The 13,080-nt window shown below is 41.2% G+C and overlaps 2 long non-coding RNA genes across 11 annotated transcripts in view; both read right to left on the reverse strand.

Annotated features, from left to right (window-relative positions):
* The window catches only part of LOC146570096 (uncharacterized), a 60,207-nt gene that overhangs the window by 29,292 nt on the left and 17,835 nt on the right, over positions 1–13,080 (reverse strand). Inside the window, exon 5 of one of the 10 annotated variants that reach the window (XR_014893424.1) lies at positions 9,853–10,094. The exons of the other annotated variants lie outside the window; for them this stretch is intronic. This is a non-coding gene — a long non-coding RNA (uncharacterized LOC146570096). The remainder of the gene's footprint in view (positions 1–9,852; positions 10,095–13,080) is intronic. 10 annotated transcript variants of the gene reach the window in all.
* LOC146570097 (uncharacterized) lies at positions 1,594–6,394 on the reverse strand. Its single transcript, XR_014893430.1, has 2 exons — positions 3,675–6,394; positions 1,594–3,583 (listed from the first exon to the last, which is right to left on the reverse strand). It is a non-coding gene; the product is annotated as an uncharacterized LOC146570097 (long non-coding RNA).

Below are 13,080 nucleotides of genomic sequence, written 5' to 3' on the forward strand. Positions count from 1 at the left end.
CGTCTCTTTATGTCTGTCTCCACGTTGGTTGAGTGTGGAGTAAGTGCATATGAGAGCATGAGGGTGGGAATGGATGTTTGTATCTGTGTGTGCCTGTATGTCTGTGTCTATATGTCAGGTTGGGTGTCAGACGCCACCTCTCTGGGGACATCTCAGGCCCTCCAAGGTTTGGAGGCCTATCTCCACCCACCACCACTTCCCCTGCCAGTGGCGGACTCCCTCAGACATCGGTGCGTTGGTGGTTCTTTGTGTCTGGGGATGTGCGTCCAGGTACACACCGGCTCACTCCTTGGCGGCCGCTTATCGGGGCCTGGAGCCTGGGGCTCGCTCGGGCCACTTCGGAGGTGGGGTGCCCCCGGCCTCTCGGCCTGGGGCTCGGTCACTCAGGCACAGCTGGCTGCCAGCGGAGCTCACGGGCGCGTCACTGCAACTCCCCCTGGCTTCTGCTCCGCGGCTGCTCAGTGAGCCCTCATCTGGGACTCTCCTCAGCTCTTTCTGGGACAGTGGCGCGGCTGCCCCTCTGTTGGTCTTCCTTGGTCTCTTGTGTTCTGGGGGCCTCTGGATGTCTGGAGTTTTGATCTCCTCCATACCTGCTTCATGCCCTGGAGGACGGGGCTGTGGCCCCCCCACACCCTCTAGCAGATCATTACATGAAGGAACCTTTAAAAAAACAAGCGCGTCCATGCTCACAGGTGTACACACGGGTGATCACACCCACAAACTACACCCTTTTTGGCTCCTACCTCAAAGCACACTGTGTTCTGTTGATCTTATGTGCTGCACAATAATGTTTAATATTTAGTATTTACTGTCATATTCCCATATATCATTGTGATGTTGTTTATTCTATTACTCTTGTTTTCTTCTGCTTGTTTTCTTTTTTCTTTCTCAACAGGTGATCCAGGTGATTGATATATGCATTTTTTTTCTCTGCCCGTTCTGTTGGTTTGTGTCTTTTGCCCTTCTCCCCCGTCCCTCTTCTCAGCTGTTTTTCTTTCCCTCTTTCTTTCTCCCCTTCTTTCCCTCAGTCAAGTCTGTCCCATATTCAGCAAGTGAAAATAAAATAAACAATAAAAGGTGAATCAAATGGACCATTACGGCAAGGCTGGGATGGTCAATTTGGTAAAGTAAATCCGTTGGGCATCTTTCTTTGCCTTTAGACAATAATTCTGATGGCAAAAGAGCCAAACGGGACAGGCAAAAATAAAAAAATAAAAAAATAAAAAAATTTAAAAAAATAAATAAATAAAAGCTAGCTATACGAACTCTTTCATATAGAAAACTCTTTCTGTTTGTGTGCTGTGTTTTATTTTTTCTTTTGTAGGTACTTGCTTTAATCTAGTATTATAGAAAATACATTTCAGACTGTTACATGAGTTAATGCCTATCAAGGGACGGGTGTTGGAAATTAACATCATCCATACACATGGTCGGTACACTGGCCATAACCTCTGCAACCGCCAGTGTTAATCTGTATTTAAAGCTTGCAAATTGTATGATGATTTGAGCTTTCTGACTCACCATGTCACATAATTGAAATAATAATTAGTATTTTATAAAAAATAAAATAAATAAATAAATTGTAAAAGATGATTGTTGCGATTAACATTATGGTATTTATTAAAACTGAGAAAAAAAAGAAGATTGCAGAATAGTCACAGAACCAAATTCAAATTCAAATTTTATTTGTCACGTACACAGTCATACACAGTACGATATGTAGTGAAATGCTTGGACAACTGCTCGTGACCTAAAGAAAACAAAAAATGAAAAGGCTATGAATAAGATAGGAAATAAATATGAAAAATTAAAAAGGGTAAATTTAACTGGGAAGGAATAAAATATAAATTAAGGTTAAAAATGAAATAACTGTACAACACAAATTAGAATGAAGGGTAAATTTAACTGGGAAGAATAAGATAAAGATAAATATATAAATTAAAGTTGAAAATAAAATAACTGTACAACAAAATACACAATACACAATATAGAACTATATAAGAATGTATGAAGAAATCTAAATATAAATAAATATATACACAATAACAGCAGCTGTACAACCAGCACCTCATCTCACATTTTTAATAGATTAATGTCTGTTTTTGAATAGTTGGATACAACCAGAAAGAATTGAATATTTTCATTTGTTTGGCAAAATTATTATTTTTAGATTAAAAAAGGCAAGACCAAGAACATTTTTATTCAGATTTTTTCTAGTTCTGTACTGTTGGTTTCATACTATATATACATTTCATCCTTCTCAGAACACAATCTGGTCCACAGACCCAGAGTTCTAAGGCTTGTTGTTGCCCCGTGTCTATGGGGAAACATAAGTTGGATAAAAATCAAAGATGCATTGGTACAAGCTGATACTGTAGGAGCTCCAAAAATATGGTGGAGTTATATTGGAAGATTTCCTTGGTGTCCCTTGGTGGGAGGATAGTTTGAGTTTCCTCTATGTTGAGAACCTTTCTGCATCATCAGCAGGTATCTCAGGTTCACTAGCTTTTCCCCCCTCTTCGTGGCTGTTGTATTTGTCCTGGGAGCCTGGTTGCCTTGAAGGTGAAAATGGATGGCTACACAAGGAGGTACCCGGTTCTTGTGGGCTATAGCTTTCTGGAAGCCCACCTATTTGGTGATTTCTGTTGGAACCTTGTCATGTCCTCTCTCCCGGTGCTTTTGGACATCCTCCCAAGATGTGGCTCAGTGTGCACAGTACTGCGCCACATTGCAGGCATGATGAGCTTTCCTCCTTCCCCCAGATCTTTAAATTGCTTGGAGTTGGTAGATCAGCCATGGTGCATGGTAAGAAGTTCTTTCCAGGACATTAGTCCAGCAAGTGCTTGGTCCCACTGCATCCAAAAGCCTGGAGATGCAAGCCCCATCGCCTTCACCCGGCAGTCATCTTCTGCTGCCTCTGCACCCAAGCAACCTTCACAGACCACACTGATGATTTCTTGGGGCTTCCAGTATGCTTCTGGCTCCAATACTGCTTCTTGTGACTTCCACTTCCTGCTGCATCCAATAGATTTGTTGGCCTGTTGGACATTCTCGTCTTTTGATGGGAGGAGTGTACCCACTGCTCTTGCCTTGGTGGCTTTGAATTCTTCCACCAGTGATGAAACTGGTAATGGCTTTTAAGTGCTTTACAGGTTTACCAAGCTAAAGGGAATTAGAATGCCCAACCATTTTCTCAGAAATTTGCTGCACAGCCTTTCCTTTGCTTCCAATTGTGGCATGGGGAAGGCATACAGTAGGAATAGCCATTGTAGTCTGGGTATGATGTCATACTGAAAGCACCAAACCTTGAACTGTCAAGCAGCAGGCTGTTGTTAATTGATTTGAGCGAAGTACTTAACTGAGATTTGGCATCCCTGGGATTGCCGGTGTCCTTCAGGGAGCTATCATAATTCTTCCCAAGACATTGGATCCCTTGCTCTTGAGTTGTTAGAATCTCTGAAGGTTACTGAAAGTGTTTCTTGCCCATTTTCCATTAAGGATGCTTCTGGATTTCTCCTGTTTAAATTCCACCCATGTCCATGTTGCCATCTTCTCCAGTGCACTCAGGATCCACTGTGTTGCCCTGGAATGATGAAGTCATCACAGTTAGATTGTCTAAGAACACTTGACAGGCAGGATGTCTTGTGCTGTCCTCTGATTTAGGAACTCTTTACCTTATCGTGGCTCAAGGGCGATCGTGGCTCAAGAGTTGGGAGTTCGCCTTGTAATCGGAAGGTTGCCGGTTCGAGCCCTGGCTTGGACAGTCTCGGTCGTTGTGTCCTTGGGCAAGACACTTCACCCGTTGCCTACTGGTGGTGGTCAGAGGGCCCGGTGGCGCCAGTGTCCGGCAGCCTCGCCTCTGTCAGTGCGCCCCAGGGTGGCTGTGGCTACAATGTAGCTTGCCATCACCAGTGTGTGAATGGGTGGATGACTGGATGTGTAAAGCGCTTTCGGGTCCTTAGGGACTAGTAAAGCACTATATAAATACAGGCCATTTATCCACCTGCCACTAGCAGTAGAGTCATTGCAAACAGGACAACAGAAATTGTACATCCTGCTATGATGCCCTTCTCCAGCCTATGTCACTTAAAGGTAAAGTTTTCCACAGCGAACCTCATCTTCAATCTATTCATGTATAACATTACAAGCTGCACTATCTCTGGTGGTATTAGATAGTTCTCTAATGCAGGTTGAACGAGCTGTTGGATTACATTCAGGTAATGCTTTCACTGGATCCAGCCATACATTAGAGAGTTTAGTGTTGTTACTCTTTGCTTTCTTATTAATCTAGCCAATCACTGATGCATGCTCCATACAACTAGAATACCCTAACTCCTGCTTTCTGGGCACTAAGATCAATGTATTCATTATTGAACAAATAAGATGTCAGTCTTTTAGCAACAGTGGACCAGAATATTTCCCCCTCACCATCCAGTAGTGAATTCTCTTGAAACGCTTCAATCCCAACTGACATCTTCCCTTTAGGTACAAAGCAGCCCTCAGCAAGTGTCCAGAGGTTGAGCTCTTTCCTCTTTTTCCAGAGTGTGTGTAAGGGTTTGTATAAACTTTTCAGCTGAGGATAGTTCTTGTAGATCTTATATGAGGTCCCTGATGGTCCAGGGGTGAACCCTGCTTGGGCTTTTTTCACAACTGGTCTCACTTTGTCCATAGTAAATCCTGCTATGTTAAACTGGATGTGTGGCTTTAGCCTTGGTAACTGGTAAGGATATTCCACCAGTGGAATGTTTCTGAAGAGATCACCATGTGCTACCACTACACTCTCTCCATTCACATTCCTTGTTTGAGCAACATGAGTTGCCAGAGGGCCAGAGCACTGTGGTGTGCCTCCTGGCTCAGGTCCTCCACTGACTGACAAGCATAACTCATATACTCAGAGATGGTCCTTTGCATTGCTGCAGTTGGTGAAGTCTGATGCTTAAATATTCTGCCATAGCTGGAGCAACTTCGTTTTACCTCACGTACCTCTTTTGCCCAGTTTAGTTTTGTAGTTCTTACGCTGCTTTCCGGGTTTTTGGCTACATGGTCTGTCCATTCTGGCAGAGTAATACCCCCAATCTGCCTAGCCTTATTCTCTTTCTTTAGTACTTGTAGTTTACTCATGCAGAGTGCTAACTCTAACACTATTGCCTGCTGCCTTTCTGAGCTGTTTTCTGTTTTTTCACAGATGTCTGTGGGTCTTCCCCCACTGCCAGTGGGCCTTTCCCCGTGGTCACAAGAATGCAAGTGAGATAAACATTGACAATGCATTGCTACAAGCTGACGTCTTTGTAGCTACAAAATATGGTGGAGCTAGACCATAGCAAGATTTCCTTGATGTCACTTGGTGGGAGGATTGTTGGAGCTTCCTGTATGCTGAGGACCCTTTTGCATCATCAGCAGGTATCTCAGGTTCATAGCATTTCGCTCCTTAACCTGTACTCTTCAAAAGGCGGTTAGGCTATTTCCCTAAATGACTTTCTTTAAGTGCTTCAGTTGCAAGGAGAGCTTTTGCAGAAAGTATGGATGTTGCATAGGACCTCAGCAGCCCATTTCAATGGGAAAAATGTTTGCATGGCACCCTTTGATGACAGCTTCACCTATCAAGTCCAGGTACTTTGCTTTGTTTTGCTGGTTTAAAATTGCTAGCCTATCCTCCCATGGTATTGTAAGTTGAGCTAATAAGATACACCTACGAAAAAAAGAAAAAAAAATTAAATAGAAATATACATATGCAAGAAATTTGTGAGATTCAAATACAATCTCTCTCATAGTACAAACTTGCTAAACAAAGGCTACGTTCACACTGCAGGTCTTAATGCTCAATTCCGATTTTTTGATCAACTCCGATTTTTTTTGTCTGGTTGTTCACGCTACAAATAAAATGTGACAGCAAACGCGCTCTAGTGTGAACGGTTCATGGCCCTTAAAGCGGGCCGCATGCGCAAAAGAAGACGTCACACACAACACACTCTGTTTACGGAAGTAAAAATGGCAGCTACAGAGCTTGTAGGTGTTGTTGCAGCAGTCTATCAGTGTCTGCACAGTCGTAACCGACAGAATTTTGACAAATTAATTAGAGAAAGAAGGACACAGAGAAAAAAGAGAGCCTGTGCTTTAACAATTGCCGCCATGCTTTCTCGTTTGTCTTCTCTGGCGCTGATAATTGGCAGCTGTCTTGTGTCAGTGACGTAAAAGATGGATTTAATGCGACATGACCATTCAAACAGCAGTTGCTTTCTAAAACATCAGATATCTATCGGATTTGGTACGATATACGAAAGTGACCTAGGTCGGATTTGAAAATATCGGATTTGTGTTGTTCAAACTGTCATACCATGATCGGATATGGGTCACATACAGTGGGGCAAAAAAGTATTTAGTCAGCCACCGATTGTGCAAGTTCCCCCACCTAAAATGATGACAGAGGTCAGTAATTTGCACCAGAGGTACACTTCAACTGTGAGAGACAGAATGTGAAAAAAAAAAAAATCCATGAATCCACATGGTAGGATTTGTAAATAATTTATTCGTAAATCAGGGTGGAAAATAAGTATTTGGTCAATAACAAAAATACAACTCAATACTTTGTAACATAACCTTTGTTGGCAATAACAGAGGTCAAACGTTTACTATAGGTCTTTACCAGGTTTGCACACACAGTAGCTGGTATTTTGGCCCATTCCTCCATGCAGATCTTCTCGAGAGCAGTGATGTTTTGGGGCTGTCGCCGAGCAACACGGACTTTCAACTCCCGCCACAGATTTTCTATGGGGTTGAGGTCTGGAGACTGGCTAGGCCACTCCAGGACTTTCAAATGCTTCTTACGGAGCCGCTCCTTTGTTGCCCAGGCGGTGTGTTTTGGATCATTGTCATGTTGGAAGACCCAGCCTCGTTTCATCTTCAAAGTTCTCACTGATGGAAGGAGGTTTTGGCTCAAAATCTCACGATACATGGCCCCATTCATTCTGTCCTTAACACGGATCAGTCGTCCTGTCCCCTTGGCAGAAAAACAGCCCCATAGCATGATGTTTCCACCCCCATGCTTCACAGTAGGTATGGTGTTCTTGGGATGCAACTCAGTATTCTTCTTCCTCCAAACACGACGAGTTGAGTTTATACCAAAAAGTTCTACTTTGGTTTCATCTGACCACATGACATTCTCCCAATCCTCTGCTGTATCATCCATGTGCTCTCTGGCAAACTTCAGACGGGCCTGGACATGCACTGGCTTCAGCAGCGGAACACGTCTGGCACTGCGGGATTTGATTCCCTGCCGTTGTAGTGTGTTACTGATGGTGACCTTTGTTACTTTGGTCCCAGCTCTCTGCAGGTCATTCACCAGGTCCCCCCGTGTGGTTCTGGGATCTTTGCTCACCGTTCTCATGATCATTTTGACCCCACGGGATGAGATCTTGCGTGGAGCCCCAGATCGAGGGAGATTATCAGTGGTCTTGTATGTCTTCCATTTTCTGATGATTGCTCCCACAGTTGATTTTTTTCACACCAAGCTGCTTGCCTATTGTAGATTCACTCTTCCCAGTCTGGTGCAGGTCTACAATACTTTTCCTGGTGTCCTTCGAAAGCTCTTTGGTCTTGGCCATGGCGGAGTTTGGAGTCTGACTGTTTGAGGCTGTGGACAGGTGTCTTTTATACAGATGATGAGTTCAAACAGGTGCCATTCATACAGGTAACGAGTGGGGGACAGAAAAGCTTCTTACAGAAGACGTTACAGGTCTGTGAGAGCCAGAGATTTTCCTTGTTTGAGGTGACCAAATACTTATTTTCCACCCTAATTTACGAATAAATTCTTTACAAATCCTACCATGTGAATTCATGGATTTTTTTTTCACATTCTGTCTCTCACAGTTGAAGTGTACCTCTGGTGCAAATTACTGACCTCTGTCATAATTTTAAGTGGGGGAACTTGCACAATCGGTGGCTGACTAAATACTTTTTTGCCCCACTGTAGGGTCAAAAAAGTCAGATTTGATGCGCTTTCGCCGTGCAGTCTGAACGTAGCCTAATACTCACCTTTTTGGGGGTTTTGTTTTTATTTGAAATTTAGCAAGAGCGATGAAAACAAAATGCAGATTTCTGATTGTGTATATACATAGGATGAGATCATATTACAATCCAGTCTTGTTCAAATACGAATCCTTTGTAGTGAATACACACAGAGCAAACTGGAGTAACCAGCCCTTCAAGCCAATGTTTTGGTCAGTTAAATGTTTTGCTGTTTTTCTATGATGTCATCAAACCATGATGCTAAGGCAATTTCAACTTTCCATGGATTTAGTAGCAAAAAGAGAGAGAGAGAGCGAGAGAGAGAGAGGGTCTTACTTTTCTTAAAGCTCTTTAAGAAAATATAGCATCATCAATGCACATATAAACTGACATATAACTGACATAGAAAATTAGTTTATATGTCAGACAGTGCAAAACTAAAATGCATTCAGTTTACAGTTATGCATGCTAGATAGTGTAGTGGTAAGACTACACATCTTTGGAGCAGGAGTCGCAAGTTTGATTCCCACCCAGTACCCAGTAAGGGTCCTGGCTAGACCCCTCATGCTAACCAGAAAGCCCTGGAATGGCACAGCTACATCTGTAGCCTGTCTGCAGCACGGACACAAGAGCATTTCACTACACATTGTACTCTGCATGATACTTTACGTGACAAATAATAAAGCTTGTTTGTTTTGCTAAAAAAAATATCAAAAGTGTGCTAAAAGCGTTCATTCAGTGTCTAGTTAAATGACACATTTCAGTCTGCTATTTGAAGACCATGGTTTATTTCTAGTCTCTGAATTGTAGAGTACAAAACCAAAGACCTTTGGCATAGACACTTCAATACAGAAAACAAGTTAACTTCCAACTGGAAGTCAACCTCAAAAAGTTATCCAACCAGAATACAGGAGATAGATATTTTTCACCTTATTTTGTTTCAGTTTAGGAACAAAAGCAACTTAACAAATTGTTTAGCTTCAAAACAGGATTAAAAGGATTAAAATAATGGATCTTTCTTATGAAAGTATTGTCAAGGTATAAAAGTTACTGAACAAAGGAAGGCCAGAGCAGGTGTAAAAGTCCAATGAGATGGACATCTGAGGTTTTTTCATAATGATGATCGCTAAGCATATCATTTTAAAAACAGTAACACATCTTTAAACACTGGCCTGATTTCATGATAACATATTCACAAACAGGACTGACGTGCTCACAGTGTGTAATATCTCCATCATTGAGGTAAACCTGTGTAATTCAAATATTGAATTTTCCTAACGCTATTCCATCTGTCACCACAGTTCAGTTATGCACTGTCTTAAATATTGTAACATACAGCTTGTGGCCTCGATGTTCAGATGCCTGTAATTTGTTTTTACTGATACAGAAGTCTTTCAGGACAAAGGTCATGTACATCAAACACACATACAACAAGTTTCTAATCACATATAAATGGAAAGGCAAAATGATCGTGTTTCACTAGATTACCACGTTTAAACTTGGCAGTCAACAATGCCCCACTGCTAACTGAACAATGAGCTCTGTAAAACAGGTTATGGCATTGGATTGCTTTAGGTTGTACAGTTGTACCTGGTAAAAATTAGCCCTGAGTATAATTTTAATGTTTTCAAAAAAAGAGGGTGTGATTTGTCAATGTAGTCCATTCCCTAATATCTCTCCTTTTTCTAGTGTCTGTTTGTTACTTTGTTTGAGACACGTATCTGGTGATGATACAAAAATGTTTGATTTTGATTAACAGGATGACAGCGTTGACCTTACAACTAAAAACATGTTCTTTTTTTTGTTGTTTGTTTTTTGTTTTTGTTTTTAGGGGGAGTATGTATGTACCTTAATCCAAGAAGCCAAGGCTGGATCAGGAACAATTAGCTGCACGGGGTGAGGAGATGAAGGACACGGGTGTGAAGGAGACGAGAGAGACAAAGTAGCAGGCATTCAGGGTGGAGAAATGGAAGAGCAGAAAGCGAAGGGGTGGGAGGTAAAAAAAAAAAAGAAAGAAGAGAAGAGAAGAACTCATCTGCTGGGTTTCAGTCAGTCAGGATTTCCCCTCTGTCAATCCTCACTTCAGGCCCCTGAGAGAGATGGAGTGAATGAGAGAGAAGGATAAAGAGAGGGAGAGACAGAGACAGATGAGAGGGAAGGGGGAGAGAGGGGAATCACAAGTGAGATGGAAACTTGGAAACAGGAGCAGAAGAGATGAGGGATACAGGCAAAAACTTGAAAACATGGAGAAAAAAAGGAAAAGAAAGGAAAGCAGTATGAAACTGTAAATCAGATCAAAGTAGAAAGGATGGTGATAAGGGACGGGATGGACTAGATGACAGTTACAGGTAGTATCGGTGTAGCTACCAGATGAGATGATATGTCTTTTTCTAATGTCCCTAAACCCTCAAACCTTTTATATGTCATTCATGGTCAGCAGTGTAATCACATGCAATCACCGGCACTGGTCTTCCACACCTGTCCTGTATTCTGATTACCTGCACATATGGGAATTGACCGATAATGATGAGATATAGGTTATCCAGAGCAACTTATCTAATCCAAAACTGACACTTCTTACACCACATAAAAGCTGCCATTTTTATTTTGAATCATTTTGTAATTTACTTTGCTTTTAATTTGACATAATCTAATTAATTCCTACCTCTGCAACTTCGCATAATACGGAATAAGGAACTAAAGCAATATGAAGGTTTGTAGAGCCAAATAGGACTGTAACATATTTTTTGTTTTGCCTACCAAAATATGGTATTTTTCATAAGCATATGCACTTTTTTAAGGCACTACTATAACTAGAAGGAGTAGCTATAGTGAGCTCTTAAATAATGCACTGCAGGAGGCAAGCTGGATACCTCTACCTCCTCAGAAAAGTGACCAGCTTTACTGTGCTCTGCTGTGCTGTGATAATGTACTGCTGTAAGATACATGGAATCATAAAATATGTGAATTTATATATAGTGGTGAAAATGAACACATACATGATTGTGATTAAGAGGTTCCTCTACTGCCCATCTTTAGCAATATTTACTTGTTCTAAATTTGGCTAAAGTCCACTTCAAGGTTGCCTCCTTACGCATCTCTGAAATTCCTCAGTAGAGCCAGAGGCTGAAGGTATTGTTTCCTATGCCTTTAGAATATTATCCTGAACTCTCTTTCTGACCACTTTCATGAGGGCATTTGCAGTTTCGTTGTGGACTTCAAAAATACACAGAGAGGAACTGTCAACTTCTGTGTCCGACAACTAGCTCTGAGGTTAAGGTCTGTCCTTTGACTGGGCCATTGCAGCATTTTATACTCTTTTTCTCAGCTATTCTGTTGTACCTGATGTTCTTGGAATCATTATCCTGTTGCATGGCCCAGTTTTGGTTAAACTTTAGCTATCGGACAGATGGCCTCACTACAAGCCCAAACCATTCATCCTGCGTGACAGTTGATCTGAGGTGTTTGTGTTGATTTGGTTTTAATTGGGTACTATGGCCAAACAGCTCCACTTAGTCTCTTCTGTCTTAGGGACATTGTTCTAGTCTTGTGGTTTATTTAGATTCTGCTTTGCAAACCTAAGCCACTTTTTTAGAGAGAAAAGATCCAAACAAGGCATACTTGTTCATTTTTTTTTTTAGTATACCATCATGACTTTATCATTTAAAATGCTAACTGAGATGTTGCTCTTGCTTTTTTGTAGTCTCTCTGAGCATTTCACAGTCTGACCTTGGGACCTTGAATTTGTTGGGATGTACACTCTTGGCAAGATTGGCAACTGTCTGAATGTTTCCTACTTCTGAATAATCTTTTTCACTGCAGAATGATGGACATCAGATCATTTGAAAATGACCAGATAAATCCTCCCAGATTGAGAGAAAGCAACAATTGCTCCTCTAATATCCTTCATTGCTGATGTATTTCCAGTCTTTCTAAGATCACTACAAGCTTCTCCTTACTGTCTTAATTCCGATGGTAGTGGTAAGGATGCACCTTTTCTCTTAATTTTTTTTGCCAATTACATGAAATAATGTGGTATGTCATGTGTTGGTCAACTCAGATGAGACAGTTTGTCGATGCAGTGGCTGCCGCTCAGCAGATCATCTACAAATCAGAAGGCTGGTTGTTGGTGGCTGCACCACTCTGTATGCCAAAGTATCCTTGGGCAAGATACTAAACCCTGAGTTGCTCCCTAATGCGTTCATCGGAGTGTGAATGTGTGTTAAGGTTAGAAAGCTCTTGTAGAAAAACAGTGTTTTTATGAATGCGTGTGTGAACGGGTGAATGAGACATGTTGTATAAAGTACTTTGAGTGCTCAAGTGGAGTAGAAGAGCGCTATTTAAGAACCAGTTTAATTGCCTAAATTTAAGGACCAGAAGTTTTTTTTTATTGTTATTATGTCCAGATATGTGAGTACGTACTTGACTGTATTTACTTAAAGAGCACGGAGGTACAAATTTGAGGTTTGTGTATGATCTTTCCATGCTGACACACATTTATACATTACTACAGATAGATACTTAATCTGTACATAATGGTAACATTTTAATTGAGACACGCACATTAACCCAGTGTGCAGCCACATACAACTAATGTAGTAATGTGCAGGTTGAACACTTCCACATATTTAGGGTTCTGCTACAACAGCCATTTAATGTCTATAATTTAATGAGAACCAGAATACAACTACTTAAACTTTTTAACTAAATATAGGCTGGTGTTTGTAAGAAATTGAGAAGACTTTTAACCTGAAGATTTCCAAATCAATGCATACACTCAATCTGCAATTATAATCTGAAGAATTCATTTCATATTCAAGATAATCCATTGTAGCCATACTCCAGTGTCTGTTCACAGGCTGAAATAATTATCATACAAGTAATGTGATTAACAGCAAAGCTCATCAGGCTCAGATATCAATGCAAAAAAAAAAAGAAGTACAAAATGCACACACACTGTGGTATCTTGGTGTGGATAAATTAATGTATGTTCTGCATCACATGTGTGTTTCATCTTGTGTGCAGGCCTACAGCTCGGGCGTATAAAACGTTGCTCAGCTAAAAATAAATAAAGGG

This window comes from Mchenga conophoros, linkage group LG7 (genome assembly GCF_057382185.1).
Source record: "Mchenga conophoros isolate Kocher_MC1m ecotype Shallow Benthic linkage group LG7, M_conophoros_male_GT1.1, whole genome shotgun sequence".
Lineage (NCBI taxonomy): Eukaryota > Metazoa > Chordata > Actinopteri > Cichliformes > Cichlidae > Mchenga > Mchenga conophoros.